The sequence below is a fragment of the Corvus brachyrhynchos genome, unplaced genomic scaffold (assembly GCF_000691975.1).
Source record: "Corvus brachyrhynchos isolate BGI_N302 unplaced genomic scaffold, ASM69197v1 scaffold52, whole genome shotgun sequence".
Lineage (NCBI taxonomy): Eukaryota > Metazoa > Chordata > Aves > Passeriformes > Corvidae > Corvus > Corvus brachyrhynchos.
The window spans coordinates 347,507-356,539 of record NW_008237221.1 but is presented as its reverse complement, the minus strand read 5'-3'; the positions used below and the strand labels follow the sequence as shown (position 1 = coordinate 356,539).

At 41.6% G+C, this 9,033-nt stretch overlaps 1 protein-coding gene across 1 annotated transcript in view; it reads right to left on the bottom strand.

The window, feature by feature from the left end:
* Positions 1–9,033, bottom strand: part of DPP6 (dipeptidyl peptidase like 6) — a 540,742-nt gene that overhangs the window by 480,964 nt on the left and 50,745 nt on the right. The window lies entirely within an intron of this gene.

Below are 9,033 nucleotides of genomic sequence, written 5' to 3'. Positions count from 1 at the left end.
GGGCTGTCGCCCCTCCGCTGGCTGTGCCCGGCTCGCCGCTCTCCCGGGGGGTTACACACGCTTTTTACAACAGGAACCGGGGAGGGTGTGGGGAGAGGAGCCGCCTCTCCGGCGTTAACTGTTCACCGGCTGAGCCGGCGCGGCCCCGGCCAGGCCACGGCTGGTGCAGGAGGGTGGGGAATAGCACGGCGCTGCCGCGGGGAGCGGGGGATGCTCGGCGCGTTACCATGGCTGCGCCCCGGACCCGCAGCCCCCCGACCCTCCCGCTCTCAGCCCGCGGGGCGCTGTCGGGGATGGGGCGATCCAGGGACTTGTCCCAGCGCCAGGGTTCGGGATCCGAGGCGAGCCCCTCCGCACGGCGCAGGAACGGGCAGGGGGATGCCGGAGCTCGGCTCCCACAGGGGAAAATGCAGAGCCAGGGGCATTGCCCGCGTCGGGCTGCAGCTGAACCCGGCCGTGGCCTCTGTGCCTTTCCAGCGGTGCCCGCACTTGTGAGAGGTTTCCCATCGCTGTCACTGCAGTCCCTCAGCTGCGCTGCCCCACAGGTGGCTGGAGCAGCCGCTGGAAGACGGTGCCATCCTGCTGCCCTTGTGAGAATGTGGTTCCTCCTCGCCCTGGTGCAGCTTTCCAGGGACAGAGCCTTGCCACCCATCCCAAAGGTTTGCATCTCAGCTTGCACACAAAAAAAAAATCCTTGTGGTGTGTGGTCTCTTTGTCTCTCCCTGATGCACCCGAAGTAATTACATTTCAGGAGAATTAGGTGCCCGTCGATTTCACTTGGCAGGAACAGGGCTGCTTTACATGTTGCTCACTCAGAAGGAGACAGGAAACTGAGAAGTGATTTGCTTAATATCTGAGAAGGGAAACCAAGAAGAAAAAGCAGGAACTCTACTTGTCATCCAAGGTTTAACCAAGCCAATGGCTGAACCAAAAGCTCTCTTTTCTCTTTTTTTTCTTTCCCAACAAGGGAACTTCAGACGTGTCCATGCATCCTTTTTTTATGCCCATCTGTAGCACTTTGAGCTCTGGTTCTTCACAGTTTGCAGCATCTTCACTTCATAGGCAATGGGTGTTCACTAGAAATAGGACACAACTTGTGCAATCCCATAGTGTTGTTCACACTCTAGTTTTCTCTAAGCCACACAGCTGTTCAAAGATATTTAAATACAAAATATCACCCAAGACGACAAGCAGGTATCTTAGAAGTGATGGTAATTGGAGAAGTGAGACTCCAAGACCCTTGTGGGAAGTGCCAATGGCAGGTGATGCTGGTACCTTTGAAGATTACCTGTGGGAGCTTTTGTTTCACAAAAATGCCACCTCTCACTTGAATATCTTGATTACTCTCTCCCTTGTCTTTATTTGGGAATTGCTTATACTTTATACAAGGTGCATTTTGAGCAGGAAGTTCTTCATTATGTTCCTCAAAATCTGGTCTCGATTTCTCTACTTGGAATTTGGTGTTTTATGAGGAAGTTCCTGTTCCATCTCAGTTTTTACCCTTAGGAGTTTTAATTATGTACGAATGCAAAATACACTTGTACTTCACTGTTAGTAGTTCCATTTGCCTCCTGCATGACTTCATACACCAATGGAAATCCTTACCCTACATTGAACTCTGGCAGTAGTGGGGTTTTGGATATTTTTACCTCAGCTTTGTCATAATGCAGTTGCAGTGTTTATCTCTTATTTTTATTTCATATTTAATTTATGCACATTGGCATAAAAGTAGCAATTATCTTGATTAAAACAGCTTTGTTTAAAGTTGAGATTACTGGCAAAATGCTTGGTTTCACCACTGACCGTATCCAGGGCTTTTTCTTTTATTAAACACCAACCAGGGTCCTTTTGGCTGGAATTTGTACATTACTGTGTTTCCACTTCTGCCACTGAAGTTTGACCCTATAATCCAGAGACTTCCAGAAACAGGAAACAAACGTGTTTTGCAGTGTTGTGCAAAATGACACCGATGATGTTGTGGCAAAAATGCCAAACACATTATGAGAGAGAATTCTCATTCACAGCTTCTAATTCTTATTTTCTGACTCACCTGACACTTTCAGAAAAGACGTAGTGAATGGTTTATCTCTGGAAAGTTTTATGATCAGAGTCCACCCTTGGAAGTTTACAAAGTTGAGTGGATAAAGCCCTGGTTCCCCTGGTGTCAGAGCAGGAGGCTGTCAGAGCTCACCCTGCCGAGAGCAGGAAGTTGGGCTAGAGACCTCCTGAGGCCTCTTTCGGCCTGAATCACCCTGCGCCCCAAAGGATCACAGCACCCTAGACAGAGTGACCCTTTTTGTTACAGATCAAAACGTCCCTTTAACAAATGACTTGTTCTGTTGCTTCCTAAGATGATTCCAAAACTGCATCTCTTGTGCTCCCAAAGACTTCAGGTTCTGCTGATCATGACGTTGGCTGGTAATTTTCACTCCTGAACAACTTCTGCTTGGCTGATGGAACAGCTAAGACTTGATCTCAGATCTAGAAGCGTGAGACTAAGCCATGCTGCTGATTTGTACCCCAGGCCAGGTGATTCTGCTGCAAACAGTCAATGACACTGTGCTTCAGATTTGGGACATTTAAGACAGCTCCAAGTGATACAACCACATTACTCTCTCAAGTGCATTAACCTGACTGGACTCCCTGTCAGCCACCATTCAGACATCTCTTGAGATTTTCTTCTTGATGGATGTTCTCCATGTCATTTTAATGGAAATTCACTAGAGCTGCAACAAATACTCTCACTGAACACAGAATCAAGTTTTTTATTATTAGAAAGTGGAATGGTAAAAGCAGAAAGATGACCTGAAATTTCTTCCATATTTTTGTTGGGAACATTTTTTTTTTTACTTCCTTTGAATGATGTGTAAGGACAGACAATCACCCTGGGACACAATAAAGTAGTGTGATTTAAGTAGCTAAAAAGCCTCTGTATTTAAGACCAGAGATCTAGCCCAGGAAACCTCAATAAAACATGAAAATATTCCTTCATTATATCAGGCTTTTTCTCAGAGGGAAAATGTGAAAATGCATTACTTTTGCATTCCTTGGTCTAGTCTCAGTGCACCTACTTTACCAGTGGAGTTACTTTTGATATAAATGTTGGAAGGCTTGGCCCAGACTCAGCTGCATCTTAACAGCAAGATCTGAAGTGAAACCCCTCTATAAGAAGGGGGTTTTTTGCAATCAGTCATTTTGTATTTCAGGTGCATAACAGGAGGAAAACCCTGGGAAATCAGAAAGTTTTCATTTTAAATCTGATCTAGATATAGCCTCTGTACCTCAGGTACTATGACAAAACCAACATGGCATCTTCATCCACCAACATTTTTATAGGCCATTTTGAGAAAACATGCTTTTCTCACACCTCTCACAGAATGAGAGATAGGAAAAAAAAATAAATAAAGCCCCATGGATATTCTATTCTTTGTAGGTTTCAGTACTCTGGGGCTGACTTTATCTGAGAAGGAGCTCAGGCTACAATGCTTACATCCTATTCACAATACTTTATTTAAAGCCATGTTGATAAGAGAGTGGGAGAATTTATTTTATCAAATAAAACCCATTTGATGCTGGCTCTCCTCACTCTCCAAACAAGCCTAGGATCAGTCCTTCTGAATAGAAGGAAAGAATTAACTTCACACAGTATTATCTGGCTGCAGAGCACAGACACTAATTTTTTCAGTATTTTGAAAGAAAAATCTTTCAAGGATGTAAGACCACAGACAAATACAACAGCTGTTGTATTAAGAGTCAGTTCTAAGAGCATCAGGATTTCACTTCCTCTCCTTAATTTAAGGTTACTTTTTATTGTCTCCAATAAAAGGATTTGTGTTTTCAAAATGCAACAAATGGCTTCTTCTTCTCAGTCAGACCTTTTGTGAGGATCCTGTCTTTTACCTCTCAGCTTGATGCCACAAACCTATGCTCAGGCTTCTCTCCAGCCTAATTTCAAGATGGTCTTCTCTAAGACTGGGCTAAGACATAGTACCCTTTTGCTCTGAATTCTTCTCATCCTCTGCATCCCACCAGACCCAGGTCCCCAGCACACTGTTTTGTCGTGTGACTCACCTCTTCTTCCCTTCACTGAGCCCACAGTCTGAGCTGAGCATCAGGGGAGTCTGATTTGCACTTTCTGTCAAGCATCCACGAAAACTGGTGCTTTTCACCAGAAGTGCTGAGGGGGAACCCAACCCAAATGCTTGAGATCAGAAGATCATTCAGACTGGAAGGATCTCAGGAGGTGTCTAACCCAACCTCCTACTGAAGTAGTGTCAGCTCTGAGACCTGAGCAGGTTGCTCAGAGCTTTGCTGTGCCTTGAAACCCTGCAGGAACTGGGATTCCACAGCCTCACTAGGCAACCTGCTCTAATAGCTGACTCATCCCACAGGGATAAAGGTTTTCCTTATATTCAGTCTGAACTTTTCTTGTCTCAGCTTGTGCCTGCTGCTTCTCATCCTTCTGCCACACCTCACTGTGAAGAGCTTGGTTCCATCTTCTTGATAACCTTCCCAAGAAGTAGGAAAGCTGATGCCAGGTCCTCCCAAACCCATCTCTTCCCCAGGCTGAACCAGCCCATCTCCCTCAGCCTCTCTGCAAGGGTTAAGTGATCCAGTCCCTGACCATCCTGGTGGCTTTCTGCTGAACTTGTTCCAATTTGTATCAGTCGTGTAGTGAGGCCCCAGAGCTGAACCACAGATGTGGTCTAGTGAGTGCCAAGAAAAGGAGATAACAGCTGAGGCAGAGAACATCTCAAGTACTTGCTTTGTTATTAAATTATAGTATTCAAGAGGGATGGGATTGGTGAGATCCCAAATGAAATAGTTGAGTGTTATACTGTGCAACCCTAAAAAAGGCAGAAACAGCTTTAGTCATAGTAAATATATTCCATAAGAGTATTTAGTAATACATCACTGAAAAAAAAACCCCAGAGAATTACAAGGAACATTTTTCTCCTTCCTAAGTGGATCAATTTTGAGAATTCCACTGCTACATGTCTCTTCTGAAAAATCTTCACTTCTTATATCCTAAAATTTTGCCCAAGAATTTACATCTTCCAGTCTTGTCTTACAGCTTCTAGTCTTCTCTTCTAAGGAAGTCTTGCCTTGTCTGCCAGAGGAGAAATTGGAGAGAACGATAAAGTAAATACACTGCTAAATAAATTTAAAATTTACTTCTTAGGATCACTAATTCTTCAGGAGATTACAATAATGACAGAGCAGCTGCTGTTAAAAAGCTAATATTTGCTAGCTCTTACTGCATGAGGGTGCTTAAGCCATCTTTGTTAACATAAATGGGAGAGTCTGAAAAAAGGAAATTATGTTATCTCAGGCAGCATCCTCTGTTTCCTGAGGAAAAAGTGAATGTGATAGAAACCTCTGAATTTTAGAATTATGTATATTTTGATTAGTTCTTTTTTAAATTCTTCTATTTTGTTAGGTTACTACAAACCTGTTCTCCATGTTATTTTTTTTGACAGCATGTTCATTCACTTCTCATCCCTCCCAGTTTAATGTGGGACTTAAAAACTTCACATGCTCAGGGAATTTGGAATGGAACAGCTGAACACTGTTGTTGTTGAGAAAAGACATACTGATATGTTCTTGTTACACTAACAGGAGTGTATTTTCCCAAGGATAAAACTGGACAGTTTATTCCTCATGTACCAATTTCCCAGGGGAAACAGTGGGGAGCTCAACACATCTGATGTCTCTTGACACTACTGAGACACTAAATACCCTTATATGTGCTTTGACATTTAGTTCTTAGCAAACGTGGTAATTTGTTAGATTCATCAGCGATTTGGCTTGAGACACGTCACCTCTGGACAGCTACCTGGAATTCAGTCAGCTCCCCGTTATCCCTGAGTGAATATTCATCTGCGAATAGACCATGGGGTCAGTACAGAGATCCCCAGCTTGCTTTCATGTAGCCCATGATAAACCCAAGAGCTTACAGGCTCAGTGGGGCAGTGCCTTTCATTTTGTTATGCTGATTCCTCACCTGGCCCAGACAGAACCTTCTGTGCTCTCACAAAAACAGACTGGGTGTGGGGGTCTCAGACTCATATCCACAGCACTAATGAATGTGCTGTGTTTTCACTTCCTTGGGTAGAAGTACCAAATGTGTTTCATACATGAGTCCCTGTCCATACTGACCATGAGGTTTCCTCCTAAGACAAGCAGAGGATAAACTCTATAGCACAGCCCAAGAACGAGGGCAAATTCTGGAGGATTTCTACTAGAAGTATAAATTCTACCCTAAGGCTTCTTGTTTTTTCACATTTCCAGCTTTTAAACTCCATTAATAAAAGCTAAAAATATACAGAGTTCAAATAATTACTTTTCCATGAATGAAATTGAAGTTGCTAAGGGATTTGGAGTAGGAGGAAAAGCATTCAGAATATGATTTCTGTATCATATCTGGGCATATAAAATTTAAATGCATGGGGATGCTAGGAAAATCTGGGCAGAATCATTAGATTCACTATCAGTAACAGGAAAATGCTAATAGAAAGCATTATGAGACTGTTTTTCAAGCAAGTACCACTTTTGGTTAATCAGAGCTAAAGTTTTTTATACTTCAAAAACTACAAGTCCTGCTGTAGAATGATGTACTCCTCATTAATCTCTTCTAGCAAGTATCCTCACCCTTAAACATACTTTGGATTTTCATCTGGACTTCACCAATTCCAGTGCCTAGCAAAAGGATCCCATTGTCTTTGCTAAATTAAGAGTATCCTGTGCTACCAAGCTTCTCCCAGTACAAGTGAAGACTACAGATCTTTAAAAACAAATGCATAAATCCACACAAAAGCCTAACTAGAATATAGAATGCTGAAAGCAACATATGTGCTAAGGTTTTTTCATTAACACTGAAATGAAAATATAGACAGACTTGTAGTAAACATTTGAAAGTTTGTTATGCAACAGATTTTATCCTCTGAAACAAGTTTCATTTTATTTCAATACTATTCTGACAGTTACATTTTTTAATCACAATTATGTTGAGAATGCAAAAAGCATCAAAATCTCCTTCACTGACGTGTTCACTCTTGACAGTGATTCCAGCCAAGTTGGAAAGATACCAAAACCACAAGTCCTGGAACCAAGAAGAATCTCACATATTGCCAAGAAAATGCCAAGCACTAAGAGCCAAGCAAGCTCATCCCATTGAAATCAACACAAGTCCTGCCACTGAAACCACAGCTGCAGCCAGGGTCTAGCCATAAATTTTCCTTCAACACCACCATGAGTCAAGCTCTATTGGTAGAAAATAGCACAGTTCCCACTTAAGCTGAGCAGAAAACCTGGACCCACAAATGAACCTTCTGTTTAGCACAAGCCCTAGTGAAGGCACACTGCTCAGAAGGCATTCTGCCTTTGGTGTATGTTATTTCACTCTTCCAATGCATTAGTCCTGCAGATAACTTAGTTTGTGAATATCAATGAATTTCTATTTAATTTGTAAAGCTGTATAGGATCTTTTAGGTAGATAATTTAATGCTTGCCAACTTCCATTAATTTTTAACTAGGCTTTCTAGCCTGGAAGACATACTGAAACATTCTCATTTCAGATCAGGTGGGTCTATCTTTTGATTAAAGAGCAAATTTTTTTCTTTCATTGTGATACGGATGATTAAATTTCTCTGCTAATTATCTGTATCACCTCAGAACACTCTGTGCCTGACATAAAATATTTCAACAAAATAAGACTACTTTTAATTGCATTACTCCTTTTCTAAATGATGAGAGGTTGATATAAGCCTGTCAATTCACTTTGAGTTCTTCTCCACCTGAGGGCAAAGATAATGTTTCTTGCTGTTGGATGATGTTCCTACAACACCAGCAGATATTTTTTTTCTCTACTTTGTAGTGGCATTTCAGTGGAATTTTAGTACATTAGGTGGCCAAACATTGCTATATAGGCATTACAATACACGGTTTATTCTTCTTAGGTGTATTTAGTAAGTTAATTTCTTAATTATTTGAGGCCAGGTATCTAGGTTTCTTTACTTTTGAAGAAATTGATATCATGCCTACAAGTAATTTGTGGTGTCTATTGGTGTGAACCAATTGCTAGGATGGAGTTTTAGAGCTCTCCAAAGTCAAGGATTTACTTAACCTGTTGTGACAATCACTTAATTTTCATTATTTGAGTTTATGAAAGTGTGAACTCTAGAGCAGGGCCTACACTTTATCACATTTATAAAATGTAGGAGCAGAGAGGGCCCTGACATCTATCCAATAATATAAAATATTACAATAGAATTGTTGTTTTTCAAGTGTTAGTAAGATGGGCACGGACTAAGAATTTATCTCTGAATGCCTAATATATTTAGGAAGAATAGTCAAGAATGTGACTACTTTTGTCAGTTTTCAGCTCTAAATCAAGGTATATAGAATGCAAATGATAATTTATACCAAAATTTTGCCTTCAGTTAAAGACAATGCTGCCTAATATGGAACCAAAAGGAACTTTGGAGAAGTTATTATTAATTTTTCTAGGTATTAGTTCAGGTTACCAGACTTGGGGTAGAAGAACTAGAGTTTAAACCTGCCTTGGACTTTATTTTGGGGAATCTCTATTTTACCTGGAATCATAAATTAATACATCTTCTCAGTATCTTTCTAATGCACCCTATTTTGTCTAGTTTAGACACAGTCATTTAAAGGTGGGGAAGCAGCTAAGTAACGAAAATGGTGTTCATTGCAACAAATGCCTGGGAAGCAGCAAAGAAAAAGGTCTAGAAGTCCCATCAAAAAGAATAAGGGTTATGCCATCCTTCACTTATAAAGACACATAGACACAAATGGGTTTTCAGGAAATTCAGTTACTGTGGGGAGGTGAGTGGAATCTCTGTACACTCTCAGTTAACTGAGGCAGACCCAGCGTGTCCAAGTAGATGAATAAAAACATTGTTTTGCTCCAATACAGGGATGCAGAGAGCAGCTTACTGGGATACTCTACTGAAAGATATGAGAAAAAAGACCCCTGGCGTTGGGGTCCCTCCCTCTCTCCCTCCATGGAGT